The sequence below is a fragment of the Canis lupus genome, chromosome 12 (genome assembly GCF_048164855.1).
Source record: "Canis lupus baileyi chromosome 12, mCanLup2.hap1, whole genome shotgun sequence".
NCBI lineage: Eukaryota > Metazoa > Chordata > Mammalia > Carnivora > Canidae > Canis > Canis lupus.
This window is the reverse complement of record NC_132849.1, coordinates 20,397,837-20,415,396: the sequence shown is the minus strand read 5'-3', so window position 1 is coordinate 20,415,396 and position 17,560 is coordinate 20,397,837. Positions and strand designations below refer to the sequence as shown.

At 35.0% G+C, this 17,560-nt stretch overlaps 1 long non-coding RNA gene across 1 annotated transcript; it reads right to left on the bottom strand.

Annotated features, from left to right (window-relative positions):
- Positions 1-668: 668 nt before the first annotated feature.
- LOC140601272 (uncharacterized) lies at positions 669-16,063 on the bottom strand. The gene is made up of 5 exons (XR_012004300.1): positions 14,991-16,063; positions 8,232-8,520; positions 6,181-6,351; positions 5,499-5,580; positions 669-1,977 (listed from the first exon to the last, which is right to left on the bottom strand). It is a non-coding gene; the product is annotated as an uncharacterized lncRNA (long non-coding RNA).
- Positions 16,064-17,560: the final 1,497 nt, after the last annotated feature.

Sequence of the window (17,560 nt, the reverse complement as noted above, 5' to 3'; positions counted from 1 at the left end):
TTTCTTTTGATTTTCAGTGGCATATAGGTATGACAATCTTTTTATATCAATCCAAGTTCAGGTAGGAAAAAATAAACTACTACAGACAGTTCAAACAAACAGAATTTCACACAGGGAATTGATGGCATAGGCTTTTGAAAGATTGAGAGAGTAAAAGGGAAAATATAGCCAACCAAAGATAAGCAGCTTTAGGAAGCATCTATAGGGCCAGGGCAGGAGAGTAAGGGAAGAGGTGGTTATATCAGAACTTAGACTGTGCTGTGGTGGTGTTACCAAGGAGGAACTACCTGAGTCAGTACTGAACCATGAAAGCCATGGGCACTACTGTTGAAAGAAGGACCATGGCATCTTTGAAGGAGTTTATTTCTAAAAGTACATCAGAAAGAGATGTAGTGTCTCCTCTCTTCCTGTATTTTGATCTTATCCCAGTGTCTCCTACTGGCATAATTTAAGAGAGTAACTGGAAATGGAGCCTGAACAACTTAACATATAGCCTCCCTAACCATAAAATTATAAAGAACGGTATGTAAGAGGATGAAAGAAAGTAGGCAAATAATCAAGACATGCAACCCTCCATATACATCCATATACATTCTACCTTAAATTTTAATACAAGATGACAGTGATGTGATACATCTAGATGCATCTACACTTTGGGTATGAAAGATACTCTCTCCTTTCCCTCAAAATGGAAAATAAAAAAAAATTCCTATCACATATCATTTGTTCATTTTCATTCGGAGTCACAAGTCTACTTGGATATTCTATCCACTCTTATTACTCCTTATATTAAAAAAAATAAAAATTAGTTAAAAGTATACACACACATATACTACGTTCCAGAACTCACTCATGAGTGACTTCTTATATCTGCTACTCATTCCATGTTTACTTTGGCCCCAGCCAGGGTCTCAGCTAGTATGGTGTTTACCTAGTAAGGATGAGCCAAGTCTTCATTGACTTCATTGTTCCAGATATAATTCTGCCTTCTTCCACTATAGAGTGGCAACCCAATTTCTCCTTGGTAATTAGAATCTATCACTGCACAAATCATAGTAACCCATTATCTGTCTGTTGTTTCAATGGAATAAGGACCCCACAGTGACCAGGTAGCAAGTGTAACTTCCATTTCAATGAAAGAATTATGTCTTCTGGTTAAAATAGTATTCATTATGGAAATGAGAATTCTCAACCAAAAAATCCCAAAGTTCTGTGCCCTCAGGAAAAATAGTGCATGGTTCATTTCTCTTTTTAATTAATGGATTAAGGGTAAAACAGTATCATACAATGCCTAGCAAAATCCAATACTGCATGGTATAGGAAAACACCCCGAATTTCAGATTATTGTCTCTTAGCTTGTATGCATCTAATACTTCAGGAAGAAATTCTATGTTTCTGTCAAAGCAGCTGATTTTGAGTCAATAAGTATATGGTGAGATTTATTAATTATACGGCCTATCACTGTCCTTTTGCTTTGTAGTACGATCTTTGGTCAGAAACAATCTCTTGATAGTGAAAAGGTCACTCTAAAAGTCTCCTGATGTTGGTGCTAGAAGAGGCATTGGAGCGGGAAAAGCAAATCCATTATACAGAATAAGTTTAAGTTCCAGTGAAGACAAAATCATTTAGTGTCTCAAGCTGGGAAAAGCCCAAAACAATCAATCTGATACCAGGTGACTGTCTGATCTCTCCAAGGAACAGTGCCAATCAGGGTCTAAGTTTGGCCTCTGCTATTGGCTCCTGTGCACTCGGCAAGGAAGGTAGTCGAACAGCTTTGGTAAAAGAAGGTCCTTATTGTCGAGGTGTTTGAAGAACTTCTATGCTACTTTGCACATGGATATATGAATTAAGCACTGATATAGAGGCTAGGAAATTGCTATCTGGCTGATATCTAGTCCAGGTCCTCGTGTATGTCTTTTCTCTGGGCGGAAAGTATTGCTGCTTGGCTTCTGCCATTCAGGAAGCTCATCATTTCCTCTGAAAAAAAAAAAAAAAGTTAACCTCTTGCAATGTCATCCCCAGTCAACAAATAAAGCTACCACAAAACTCATTTTATTTAATTTTATTGTGGGTAATTTCAAAAATATGTAAAAGATAAGAAACAGTATAACTAATCCACTATTACCTATCACTCAGCTTCAACAATTATTAGTTCATTACCAATATTCTTCTATCTATATTTGTATCCACCTACCATGTCACAGAATTTTTGAAGATTCCTGTATTTCCCTCACTAATATATTTCTCAATGTCTGAATGAAGGGAGTATTCTCTAGACTCATCTGGGAACCATATAGGGAGATGACCAAGTTGCAAATAATAAATATAAACTCTTATTTCTACCTTCCTGAATCTTGAAATATTTTTTCATTGTGCCAGGGCGGTGGTATACTATCAATATCATTGAATATAGACCACAATAGAGGCTGATATGTCCACAGTTGACCTACCCCTATCTAAGATAACACATTGAATATAAAGTCTCTGTAAATTCCCCTTTGTTCCAAAATCCTTAGAATCCATTCTCACACATATTCCCCAAGTTTGAGCTCATACGAGTTAAAAATTAAAAAAAACATAATATTCTTAAAATAATGTTTTATGTATAAGTCATATCCCCATGGATAAGATTTTTTACTTGTCTCCTGATGTATGCCAAAATTGGACTCAAGTTGTATGTTCAAAGGCAATGAGGCATGGGGGAGATCTGTCTTATAGGCATCCACTTGCAAAGCAACTTCCTTAAGGAAAGTTACTACATGGTCTCTAAAGAGTCAAGAGCAATAGCCATCTATATGAGTAATTATTTCTGCTGACATTGGAAGTTCAAGGAAGTTTGTGGGTTTGGGATACTCAAATTGATCCACATCTAGTCAGATGTGCCTATGTCAAACCCCAGAGTTCAATTCTTTCCAATAAATGCTTTAAGTTTCACACAAGATAATGTGCTCTAATTTTCACAGAAGATACTTGGGCCATGAATTCAACTTACATTATAATTTTGGAATTTTCACTTTTAAATTTGGGATGGGATTTGGAATCTCTCTTACAGCTATAATAAATGAGAGATTATTGTAGGAGCACAATAAAATCTCTATGAGTCTCTGACTTGACTCAAACTAAGATATTAAAGCCTTGGGCTTATCAGTTTCTGTAAGTGATCAAATGCAGTCTCAAAAAAAATTTTGCTCCCTGCATTTGTAGTCATTCATCATCACCACCATAGCATTAAAATACATTAACCATTTCGTTTCCCAGAGTTTTGACTTCAGTAGGCATCTCATTTAAAGTAAGAGAAGATAATAATCTGATAAATGGGATGCCACTGCATGCCATGGATTACCAGTAACCCATTTTCCACTAATCATAAGGCCATCTTTATATTCAACGTCTACAAGATATATAATTTAGGAATCCCATTATTGAAGTCCATTTTCCGGAACCTGAAAAAACCAAAAGGAATCTAATGATTTCAAACAATGGTCTTTAATTCAGGGTTGTAATTCAGGATATTATTGTAAATTTATTAGAAAGCCTGAGAGAAAAAAGGAAATGAAGATGAGGTATATTAAAGATTAGTAATTGCTGATAGTGGCTACTTAATCTAGTTCTTGGAGAACAAAAGAAATAAGATGGCATAGTCAGAATCTAGGAAACCATTCACTGTTTCCATGCTAGGGTGATGTCTAGGTAGACTGAAACCATGGAAGAGGGACAACTGAAGCTGAAGCTGGATTGCTGTTGGATAAAAAGGATACAGTTGCTCAAAAATACTGCCAGAAGAAGAGCAAGAGGAAAGAACAATAGTTTCCGTATTCCTTCAACTATGTGATGCTCTGCTGTTATTTTTTAGAAGAATCTAAGTAGATGTCAGTTAGGAAGGAAGGCTAAGGCATGTACTTTGTAGTCTTTTGTACCCAGAATTTCAGAGCAGATGAGCTGTGAGAAACATCAGGCAAATATACAATGTAGGCAAAAAGACTTATTTTTGTGTATAAGTCTCTTCCATGTATTTCTGTGTATAAGTCATTTCCTTTTGAGTAAGAAAGATTTTGTGTTTGTCCCCCCAGGTAAATATAAAAATCTGACTCAAGGTTGTTAAGCACCTATATATAAGAAATATTATTTGTATTCCATAGAAACTGTGGCAAATAAGAATAATACTGATACTCTAGAAATGGAGACAGATAAAAAGCATGCAACAAATAAATTTGTAATATAATTTTCAGTGTTAATAAAAGTCATGAAGAAAAGTAAAATGTAGTAAAGGGTAGAGACAGGAATTAGTAGGGCCCCTTGAAAGAGGCATTTGGGAATTTCTGAGGAAGTGATGGATGAACACAGATCTGAAAAAAGTATATGAATGTGATGGATAATTGTATTTGTCAACAGGGAGGGTGTTTTTGAATGAAATTAACATTTACATCTTCAGGATAAAGATTACCCTTTATCACCGGCAGTCCTCATCCAATCAACCAAAGGATTGAATAGAATAAGACCAGCTTTCCAGGAAAAGAAGGAATCCTCCAGTAAATGCCTTCAGACTTCTGTACTAGTAACTCTCCTGGGTCTTCAGCACACTGGCCCACACTACAGATATTGCCAGCCTTCATAATCATGTAAGTCAACTCCTTATAATAAATATTGATACAGACATATTTCCTTATGTAATAAATATATTTCCTTATTATATATAAATATATATATTCCCTTACTACATATAATAAATAGATCTTTTAAAAATAAACAAATCAATAGTCTAAATAATAAGTAGGTAACCTTTTGGTTCTGTTTCTCTGAAGAACCCTCACTGATTCAGTGAGTGCTATACTTGCCAAGGCTCTAAGTAGGAGCATTCTGGGCATAAGCAGCAGCAAATATCAAGGTCCTGAGGTAAGACAAAGCTTATAGCACTCAAGGAATATTGATATGGAGTAGAAGTAGTGGTGGGTAGGAGTGGAGTAAAGTAGAAAAGAAAAATAGCAGATAGGGCCAGAAAGATCTAGAGGGCCCACATTACAAAGAATATCTGAGATTACAGGAAGAATTGAGGATTTTATTCTTATTTTGATGAAAAGACAAGGTCAGAGGAGTGACACACCTGATTTTAATTTTCAACAGATCACCCTATGGAGAATTGACTTAGGGAACTCATTCAGAAGCATAGACATAGAGCAGCAGGATATTTTATCAAATTAAGTAAGATATGGTGGCTCTGTGAATCTCATCCTGCCCCTGGAATTTAGGTTATGTGATCTGATTTCGTTTTATTTTTGTTTAAGATGGTTTGAGCTGAGTTTTCTATTTTGTAGCTATCTTGATCCTTGCTGATACAAAATTTGCTACCAAGTGTGTGGTGCTGAATCAAGGCAGAAGGTCGTCAGTGAAAAAGAGTCCCTCCCTCCTGGACTAGGAAGTTGGTGATCTTTGTAAAGCAGTTATATAAGAGGTGGGTAAAATGACACCTCTGCTCCCTTAAGAAACAACCATGTACTTACAGAGGGTGAAATATAGGGTGACTGAGAAAAAAAAAATCAGGCTGTCAAACTGTTGGATGAATCTTCTCGCCTTCAGTGAGATCTACAAGAGAGACAATGGCTTATTTAAAATTGGAGTTTTTGAAAATAGAGAAGAGAAAGAATGGAAGAAAATATTGTTCTTTTCTACCTACTGAAATTCAAATTATTTCAAACCCACTTAATGTGGAGTTTGATATATTTGAGAATGCCAGTCTCTGCCCTTAAGCTGAGGTATTTGCTAATGGAGCAGGGTTGGTGGGAGGCCTCACAGGGGACAGAATGGGTCTAACTCTTCAGACCTCTATCAAGAAAATTCTTCTAAGAATTTTCAGCTGATGAAGTGGCATGATTACATGCCACAGAGAAGGTGCAGATGGGATTTAATCTGGGGTAATTATGAAAGTTTTGGTGCCCTTTTACCCAAGGTTTATTTTTTTTAATAGCTCTGAGACAGAGGTCAAGATGAAGGTTACATTCAATTTCTAAAGGAATTGGCAGGACATAGAAGTATGTTGTTAAGAGAATGAAATAATTGGGATAGGCTTTGACTAGATCAACTACTGTGTGTGACTACCATGCTTGCAAATTTTCGGAAGCAAAAACTCAAAAACTATTAACTTTTTAGGAGAATTATAATGCAAAAAAAAAAAAAAATCCATACCTGGCTAAACACCCAGGTCTTTGATTGCTCAAATCCAGAACAATTTCCAGACCCTCAAATTTCTGCCAGCTGAGACTAGGCTGCAAATGTAACACCATCACTAGAAAGGACAAACTTTCCAATGTCCATTTTAAATATGATAAAGGTGGGAAATGGGCCTCCAAATAACACCTAAAAGTAGAACTGAGTATTAGGAATTTGGCTGACCAAGGATCTGACTTCTTCTGCACCTTATAAGATACTTAATATTCCTATCCAAGTGGACATGATATCTATCACCCTGTAACCCCGGTGTTTCTTATTCCATTCATCCCCCTTTTTTCCCCATTCATCCCCTTTCTTAATACAGATTTATTTTGTTTTATTTGTTGTTGCTGTTTGTTTGTTTACTTTACTGGTGGTATCCAGTTCCCTTACGACCACAATATATTGGTATGGGTACTATCAGCAAATTATAAATAGCTACATCTGGACCTGAAGGAAAAGAATGGATGAATCTTCAGGTGTCTCCTTTGGACATGGACTCTCTTGCAGGTGCATAGGTAGAAGGAATGATATATGTGAACATTTAGTGACAAAAATATTTAATTACAGTCAATGCTACTGAATGCTTACTCTTCATCAGTCTCCCTTTCTCTCTTCCTAAAGGTATGAATATTTTCATTCAGGTGTCCATCCCTTGCCCATCTAATCCTGTGATCAGGGGACATTCTCCACCCTAAACTCTAGTTAGGTATAATCAAAAGAATGATTTCTATTCCTTTCCCTTTGCAATTGATTTAATTACTTAGATGTAATAACAAAGGCATGGAATTCCTCAAGGCACAATTTTTTTTTTAATGAAATGGTTATGTGTCTCAGTTTAGGTTATGAAAACAAGTAGAAGTTAGCTGGGTATTTGGGAGAAACATTTCCAACTTTTAAATCTAATTTTCTTCTAATGGATATCATGGTTGACAGAGATAAAGCCACAAAATAGCCACAGCTATTTTGCCACTATGATGAGTATATTCTCAGGACAAAGTAAAAAGGGAGACACAGCTTAAGAAACTAAAAAAACAGCAAGAAAAACAAAACCTGGGCCACTGCATGAATGTGCCCCACCCTGTAGTTTTACATAAGCCAATAAAATTCTTTATTCTTTTGGAAAGTTGGAAGTAGATTATCTGTCCTGTATCCAAATTCACCGCAACAGTGGAATACATAGTTAAGAATCAGATGACATGTAAATGCAGATTATAAACATAATCCCTGGATGAGATGTTGCCTGAAAGAAAACTGAAAGAAAAATAGTACTTTGCCAAAGATAAGGGAGAGGAACTGTAGGTATACTGAATATTATCATACTGTTATACCCTTATTTAATATGAGGCCTCCTGGTGGGACTATGAAAAGAACTGGTGGCCATGGGTGTGCCTAGGTTAACCTTAGAACATTGACGGGAATGAGTTTACATGACATTAAGAGATTTAAAGTCATACAAAGTTTGGTTGACATCACTTGATGTAACATCATTCTGTACAGAGCAGAGAACTGAAGGGACAGAGAACTTATGACCATTTGGTGACTCTGGATGACAGGTGAAATAGAAGATGGGACCAAAAAGAACAAATGCTAGAAGCAGCTGCATCAATATCAACGTGGCAACTAATAGAGCAATATGATAAGCCCGGAGCTGAGGACACAAAATCAAAAGCCTAGGGATAACTGAATCAATAAAGCCAGAAATGTGTGAGATGATAAATGGCAACTAGCAACTGACATCCAGCTGTGGTGTTGGGGAAACAGAGGTATTGGAGGCTGTGCTAAGAAAGCACATGCCCTGTTTGCTGCTCCTCAGCTCCTGCAGGATTCTTTCATGCAGAACTGTGGGCTGAAATTACCAGAACTTCCAATTTATGATACACTTTGGAACTCCAGATTTTGTGAGAAACATCCCTATTTTAAAATATTGACAACTAGTTCGAATTAAAGCACTGTGTAAGCCTCTCGTAGGCAGGGCAACACACACACACACACACACACACACACACACACAGAACAAAACTCACAAAAACTCCAACGTATCTGAATCCTGGATTGGAAGGATTTCCATCAGTTTCCCACATATGCCTTATGGGAAATTTTTATGGACTAATATTTCTCTCAGTTAAGAGATCATTTTCTGAAAATCAGCACTTCCTACAATTTCACTTATTTCTTCTTTTGTTGCTGCTACACTCCAGAAGATTTAAGTTTCATAATTTTCCTTAAAAATGTCAAAATGGCTCAGTCAGTAGAGCCTGTGAATCTTGATCTTGTGGTTGTGAGCTCAAGTCTCATGTTCGGTGTAGAGATTACCTAAAAATAAAATATTTTTCAAAAACATATAGAATTTGAACCATTATTATAAAATTATAACTCTTTCCATACTATATATAAAAAGGAAGATAAAGTTAAATGAATCGATCCATAAGAATTTGTACAAGAGTAATATGGGCTCAAGCAAAATTAAAAGGAGAGATAGTAATATTCCAACAAATGAAAAATTAGTCAAAGAATACATCTTTAAAAATATCTTTCCTGTTTGGAGTTTTACACTTACCAGTTTTCATCTTTCCAACTTCCAAAAAACAATTATACCTCTAAAGTATCCATTTTCTGAAGACCCATTGTTTAAGATACAAGTTATATTCAAAAACTAAGGTAGAACATTTTTAGACTTTTTAACATTTAACATTGATATAGAATAATTGATTAGAAAAATATGATATTTGTATATTAAGAAAAATATAATTACTTTAAACATAATACTTCAAATTATAAATGTGGAGAATGTGCTAAAATAAGTTCTTTTTGATACTCTCTGTCTTTGATTAATAGAAAATACTTTCCAGGATATAATTCGATTGCTTTTTTCCTACTTAAGGTATACAGCTGAATAGTTTTTTTTAGTATATTCATAGAGCTATGCAACTATCACTACTCTCTAATTTTAGCACCTTTTTTTAGCACATTTTTATCACCCCACAAAGACATCCTGGACCCCTTAGCAGTCTTCATCCTATCTACCTGGCCTCATCCAGTCCCAGACAACCACCAATCTGGTTTCTACCTCTGTAGATTTGCCTATTCTGGACATTCCATATAAATACAGTCATAGAATATGTGATCTTTTGTAATTGTCTTCTTCCACTTACACTGTTTACAATTCCATCCACGTTGTAGCAAATATCATCACTTCTTTTTTTACTACCAAGTATATTCCTTTTTATGGACATACCACATTTTGCTTATCCACTCACCAACTGATAAACATTTGTGTTATTTCCACCTTTTGGCAATTATGAATAATGTGGCTATAAATATTTGTGCTGTTTGTGTGTGTGTGTGTAGTTGTGTTTCAACTCCTCTTGGGTATAGATGTAGGTTAGAATCTCAGGGTCACATGGTAATGGTAAGTTTAACATTTTATGAAACAGCCACACTATTTTCCAAAATGGCTGCATGATTTCACATTCCTATCAGAATGTATCAGGATTCCAATTACTCTACATTCTTGTTAACACATTATTTTTCTTTTTGACTTTAGTCATTATAATGAGTGTCAATAAGTATCTTACTGTGTTATTGATTTGCATTAACCTAATGCATGTTGATGTACCCCACTTGCACATGCATGCACATGTTCTGGCTCTCTCTCTCTCTCAAAAAAAATTCTGTTTATGTTTTTCTTTTGTCACTTATCTCTTCTTTAAAATTTTATTTATTTTAGAAAGAGAGAGAGAGGGGAAAATAGAGTGCAAGAGGGAGAGGGGCAGAGAGAGATGGAGCCCCTCTGAGCCTGAAGCCTGACACAAGGCTCTGTCTCACAACCTTGAAATCATGACTTGAGCTGAAATCAAGAGTCAGATGCTTAACTGACTCGGCCACCCAAGTGTCCCTGTCATTTATCTTTTTAGTGTCATATCTAAGAAAATAATGCTTAATCCAAGGTCATAAATGTTCATGACTGTTTTCTTCTAAGAAATTAATAATTTAGCTATTACATGTATATATATGGTCCATTTTGAGTTAATTTTTGTGCAATGTAAATAGGGTTCCAAGTTCTCTCTCTCTCTGCATATAGATATGTGGTGGTCCTAGTAGCATTTATTAAAAGACTATTTGAATAGTCTTGGCATCTTTGTAGAAAACCAATTGGCCATTAAATGAAGTTTTTATTTCTGGAATCTCAATTCTAATCCATTGATCTATATCTATCCTTCTGCCAATACCATACTGCCTTGATTGCACTGTAGTAAATTTTGATATTGGATAGTCTGACTTCTCCACTTTTGCTCTTTTTTTAAAAAAGTATTTTGTTTATTTATTCATGCGAGATACAGAGAGGCAGAGATACAGGCAGAGGGAGAAGCAGGCTCCCTGCAGGGAGCCTGATATGGGACTCAATCTCAGGACCCAGGATCATGACTTGAGCCAAAGGCAGATGCTCAACCACTGAGCCACCCAGGTGCCCCTAATTTTTGCTCTTTTTAAAGTTGTTTTGTTTGTTCCAGATCCCTTATATTTCCACACAAATTTTAGTATCAGTCTGTCAACTTCTGTAAGAAAAAAGGCATCTGGAACTTTGAAAGAAATTGTATTGAATCTGCAGATCAAATTGGGAATTATTGCCATTTTATTATTAAGTCTTCTGATCCCAATATGAATATATTTACATTTCTTTAGGTCTTTTTATATTTATTTCAATATTTTTTGTAGTTTTCAGGATGCAAATATTGCAATCATTTTGTTAAATTTATTCCTAAGTTTTTCTTTTTGATTACTTTATAAATTAAATTAACATCTAATTTCATTTTCAGATTTTTTATTGTTAATTTATAGCTATAAAATTGAGTTTTAATACCAATCTTCTATTCACAACATTATTCATTATTATTCTTTAACTTGTCTTTACAGAGTTCTGATTTTTATTTATTTATTTAAATTCAATTTAGTTAACATAGAGTGTATTATTAGTTTCAGGGATAGGATTTAGTGATTCGTCAATTGCATATAACATCCAATGCTTTTTGCATCAAGTGACCTCCTTAATGCCCATCACCCCACTTCCCCCACCTACCTCCCCTCCAACAACCCTCAGTTTCTTCCTATAGTTGAGTCTCTTATGATTTGCCTCCCTCTCTTTTCACCTTATTTTATTTTTTCCTTCCCTTTTCTCATATATTATTTTTAATAGTTTTTGGTTTGTATGTCTTAGGATTTTCTATATTCCAGATCATGTCACTGGCAAACTAAGATAATTTTACTGCTTCCTTTCCAATTTGGACACATTTTACTTTTCTTGTCTAACGGTCCTGGTTAGAATTTCCATTAGTTTTGAATAACAGTGGTAAGAACAGATATCCTTATCTTGCTGATGCTTTTAAGGGATTAGTTGTGGGTTTTTAATACATGCCCTTTATGATGTTGATGAAGTTCATTTTTATTCTAGTTTGTTGAGTGTTTTTATAAAGAAAGGGTGTTTGATTTTGTCATTTTTTTCCTGCTTCTGTTGTAATGATCTTATAACTTTTGTCTTTTTTTTTCTATTGATATTACAGGTTACATAGATTGATTTTAGATATTAAACTAACCTTGCATGTCTAGGATAAATGTCAGTAGGTGATAATGTATAATCCTTTTTATATTCTTCTGGATTCATTCATTTAATATTTTGTTGAGGATTTTTGCTTTCCAAGTCATAGAGATATTGGTTTGTAGTTTTATTGTATGTCTTTGGTTTTGTTATAAGGCCAATAAATGGCTTCATAGAATTAGTTGGGAAGTGTTCTCTAATTTTTAGAAGAGATTGTGAGGAATTGGTATTCATTCTTTTTGTATATTTGGCAATGATTTTTTTTATTTAAGACTTAGCAAATTATGAAGTTTCGCATTGAAATCCCTAGTTTGTTCTTATGTTTTTTGTTCAGATTGCAAATCTTGTATTTTTAAGTATAATCACTTTTGTTATACTCTAAGCACTGTTTTGTCCTGCTTACAATAGATAAATACTTTCAACATTTCAAAACATAATTATATATTTTACATATTTGATTTTCTTCATAAAAATGTGACTCTTTAAGATATAAAACCTATACCTAAAATATATATAAAACCTATACAAACTGTTAAATAATTCTTATAAATACATTAAATAAATGTAGAAAAACAGTGAATGTAAGTTTCTCCTGGATGACCCAATACTCTAAGCAAATTTAGTAATATTTCAACAAAATCTCACATCTAAATTAATATGCCATAATCATATTTCAAATTTAGAGTTAAATATTGTTATTTTTAGACAGTATGAATATAAAAATTCTATAAATATAAAATATATAATACTCAATATGTAATCTCAAACAATATAAATATAGTAAAACAACATAAATATATATTATACATAAAACAATGTAAATATATAAATGTATGTTCAGATATTATTTAAGAGTAAAATATTAATATTATGATTCTGATACTCTGAAAATAAGTACTATGATTGCAAAATGTTTCTCCTATAGAAACAAATATAGTACCTAAGGAAGCTAGATGTGGGTGTTTCTGCCTCTTCTTAGTGTTCCTCCTTTACTGCAATGGCTACAAAGCTAAAGCCTACATTTCTGAAACATCTTTGCACCTAGGGTTCTGTGTGCAAAATTCATTTCATCATAGTAGTGTGTGTGTGTGTGTGTGTGTGTGTGTGTAGGAATATTACTCAGCCATCCAAAAGAATGAAATGTTGCCATTTGCAATGACATGGATGGAACTAGAGGGTATTATGCTAAGCAAAATAAGTCAGTTGGAGAAACACAAATACCATATGATTTCACTCATATGTGGTATTTAAAAAACAAAGCAGATGAACATAGGGGAAGGGAAAGAAAAATAAAATAAGGTAAAAACAGAGAGGGAGGCAAACCATAAGAGACTCTTAACTATAAGAAACAAACTGAGAGCTACTGGAGGGGAGGAGGGGAGAGGTGATTGGGTACTGGACATTAAGGAGGGAACATGATGTAATGAACCCTGGATGTTATATGCAACTGATGAATCACTAAATCCTACCCCTGAAACTAATAATATACTATAAGTTACTTAAATTTATTTTTTCTTTCTTTTTAAAAATTTTTTTAAATTTAAATTCAATTTGCCAACATACAGTATAACACCCAGTGCTCATCCCATCAAATGCCCTCCTCGGTGCCCATCACCCAGTTACCCCATCTCCCCACCCACCTCCCTTTCTGCAACCCTTTGTTCATTTCCCAGTTATGAGTCTCTCATGGTTTGTCTCCCTCTCTAATTTTTTTTTTAATTTTTTTTTTTTTATTCATTTATGATAGTCACAGAGAGAGAGCGAGAGAGAGAGGCAGAGAGAGAAGCAGGCTCCATGCACCGGGAGCCCGATGTGGGACTCGATCCCGGATCTCCAGGATCGCGCCTTGGGCCAAAGGCAGGCGCCAAACCGCTGCGCCACCCAGGGATCCCTCCCTCTCTAATTTTTCACTCAGTTCCTCTCCTTTCCTTTACAATTCCCTTCACTATTTCTTATATTCCATGTATGAGTGAAGCCATATGATGACTGTCTTCTCCAATGGGGACTTATTTCACTCAGCATGGAGCCTGCTTCTCTTGTTTCTGCCTCTCTCTGTGTCTCTCATGAATAAATAAATAAAATCTTAAAATAAAAGAAATTACTGAGAATTGAAGGAAACATCAATTAAAATCTCAAAATACTATATATATATACATATATATATGACATATTGATGCATTTTAACATAGAAACCCTTTCTTATGAGTCCTCATAGCCCTGTTGACTCACAGTGACTTTATCATCAAAGACTCAGGATTGAACATGAAACATCCAATGATAGATAGCCAGAAGAACCCTACTTCCCAGAATAAATTGAAAACCCAGGCCAGACACAGAATTATTCACAGCAGGGATAGACAAGGATTTCAAGGCACAGGATCAAAGAATATGCCAAACTTTGGCATTTTCATGCAAGCCTAAATTCTGATTCTATAGAAGGGATAAGAGAACAAGAAGTTGTAGGAAGTATGTATACTATACATAGGGAGTAGTATCAAGATCTGGGAATACCAAGGCATGTCTCCACAGAGAGGTTGGAAATATTAGGGACAAGACACAGCATATTTTATTAATTAAATATGCAAAAACTAAGCCACCAAATGAATGATCTGCACTCCAGTCTTAGAATAATTAAGGAGCAAACAGTAGAGTACAGAGTGGGGATCAAAACATAAAATGAAACTTAAGATCATAAGAGATGGGGGATTCCCTGTGGAGGGAACCAAGACCAAGAGGCAAGAGATTTTGCTTTCTTGTCCATGTCCACTCTTGCCTACTCTCCACACAGGAATACTGATCATATTGGGTCATATTTCAGAATAATTATTTTGCCACAGTTGTGTATAAAGTGTGTTACAGTAGTCAGAAGTCCATAAACATAGGCATGCCTCACTCTGCTTTTCATTCTTTCTCAATTCTCTGGCATCTTTTTTCACTCAAGCAATAGAAAGAGCAATCTGATTCCTTGGGGTAGATGTAGTTACCTTCTATTTTCTCTTCTGTAATGAAAATAGCACATTCTTTAAGGGAAGCTACTAATTGATAAGATTTCATGTTTTGTTAGACCTCAGTCCTAAGTAATGTGTATCAGAAAACCCTGCATTGACTATGAGTTCATGCCTAGATTACAATAATTAACTGATTCCTTGTTTCTCATTTACCATTATTCTTATTTAAATATATAACTTACCTTCATGAAATCATGGAGAGGAAGGATGGCTACAATTAAAAAAAAAAAAGATCAAGTGTCCCTGGTTCCCCTTACAATAAATACCATATTATTTACCATCTAATAGGGCTCCAATACTTTGTGATTAGTGTATGTAGTTTCAGGACATTTTTGGTGCCTAAAGTTCAGAAGAGAGGATAGGAGTTGATATCAATTAGTGAAGCATCCTAATAAAGAAAATCATAGAAATAAATAGCAGGACAGATAAAATATTGAGAATAAGCAAATTAAGGAGACTGTAAGTACATGCTTACATTCAAGGGAGCAATAGGAGAGAGAGAAGGCAGTAGAATAGAAGCAGTCAGAACAATACAGACAGACCCAAAGGTGCCATGGAAGACAGGTGAGGAGAGAATGTAGAACAAAGGAACTGTCAACTCAGTTACATGTGACAGATAACAAAGCAGAAGGTGAGAAGAGATGAAAGATAACTAGATTAGCAATTAAAACATTATGGATAACTTTGGATAGGCAAATTCAGTAGAATAATGGAAGCATAAATGGTTGCTAAGGAGTGGAATTGAAACAATGAAACAAGGAAAGCTTGTGGCAGAACAGTGGGGAATGGTTTTTTGAGGAGGGACATGAAAGTCATAAAACCAATAACATGGGAATAGAGTCAAAGGAAGAATATTATCGAATTAAAAATACTTTCAAGGAATTATTGATTGAGGAGAAAGGCCTAGTAGAAATATGACAAGAAATTGTGCAGAAGATATAGTGGAATCCAGGAAGATTCCGAAGGAGGTAAGTGTAACAGATGAACAATGTATATACATGCTCTACTTTACTAGCCTAACAGTCTCGTTAGATTCTCAATGAAATAAGTTGGTTTTGACAGGTTATGGTTATGGCCAACCTATTTTGTCTCCTAGTAATCACTTCTATCTTCAGAAAGTAGCTGTTTGATCACCTCTTCTATACTTTTTTCCCGGACTCAGTGAAACACTTAATGGCCTTCACTGCAGAATAGATGGAAGTCTGTCAGAGAGTTACACATGTTTTAAATTACATTTTTTTAACACCTCAATATTCCACTCTGAAGATGAAGAAATTGGATCAGAGAGTATATTACTGATCCCTAAATCTTTAAAACTAAGTGTCAGAATCTGAGCCCAGGTAAACATTCTTCATTATGAAGAATTTTGCTTTAGTTTTTAACTCAGTATTTACTTGATTTTCATATCACCCTTTCCAGTTACCTATTGCTAGATAACAAATCATCCCCTCACAACATGGTGGCTTAAAGGAACCGTTTGTTATTCTTTCTCATGGTTTTCCAGATTGAAAAAGCACAGCTGGGTTGTTCTCACATAGGGTTTGTCCATGCAGTTATAATGGGAGTGGTGGCCAGGAATGCATTTATCTAAAGGCCAAGATGGGTTGCATCCAAGATGGCCAACTTCCATGACGGTAGCTGAAAGCCGGGAGCTTAGCTGGGGCTGACCACCACAGTACTTGCATATTGCCTCTGTGGGTGGTGTAGGCATCTCCCAGCATGCCATCTGGATTCCCAGATGGAGCATTCCAAATGAGTGTTCCAAGAGGTCTGAGAAGAACCTGTAAGATTTCATAAGAGCTAGGCACAGTAGTCCTGGAATGCTCACTACATTCTACTGATCAAGCAAACCACTCAGAACATCTCTGATTTAGGCTAATGAAATGAATCTCTACTTCTTATGTGAAAAGCAGCATGAATATAGAAAAGAAGGAACTAATACAGTTTACCTTAGGAAAGCTTCTACCCCCATTTATGATTTAAATAACTAGTTACTTTGTAATGTATAGAATATTCCTAATCTTTCTTTCCCCAGGCTTGTTATCAGTCTCTTGCTAATTTCACATTCATCATCAAATCTTCTGTTACCAGATCATGAAAACAGAAACTGGTTGAATTTCTAAATAGCTAAGATAGTTACATATTAGCTCATCTATTAAACTATTGTAGAATTACTGGCTTAAATGGAAAAAAATAATAGTGTATTTACTCATAATATTTTCCTCCTATTAATTTAGGTCATTAAATAGAAGTTGTATGAAATAAATATATACCTATTCTTTCTGCATATTATAATATTTAGGGGAGGGAGACATGTGCATGACTTTTTCCATGGAAATTGCATTTCAAAACCAGAAAAGAGATTCATGGGACTGAAATAAAAATGTTGTATATACTGAGAAATATCCATTTCAGTTACTGGGGAGTTTTGCCTCCTTCAGTCCCACCATCTAGCCCACACAAGCATAAAAATCAACATTATCAAGTAGAGAAAGTAATGGCTTGGTAGTCTGTGATGTGGTCAATATACATCATGGAATACTCTGTGCTTCTTTTTCCTCATCCAAACAGGGCTAATAAAACCTGACTTTGTTTCAATATGGTCATTAAGATGATCAAATGAAATGAAATGTCAAGCAATTTGCAAATTTAAGAGCACTATAAAAATGTAGTGTCTTATGATTGCCCTAAAATAAATTTGTATTGTGCATAATGCATAGTATGTTAATTTGCTAGGTAGAGACACTTTTGT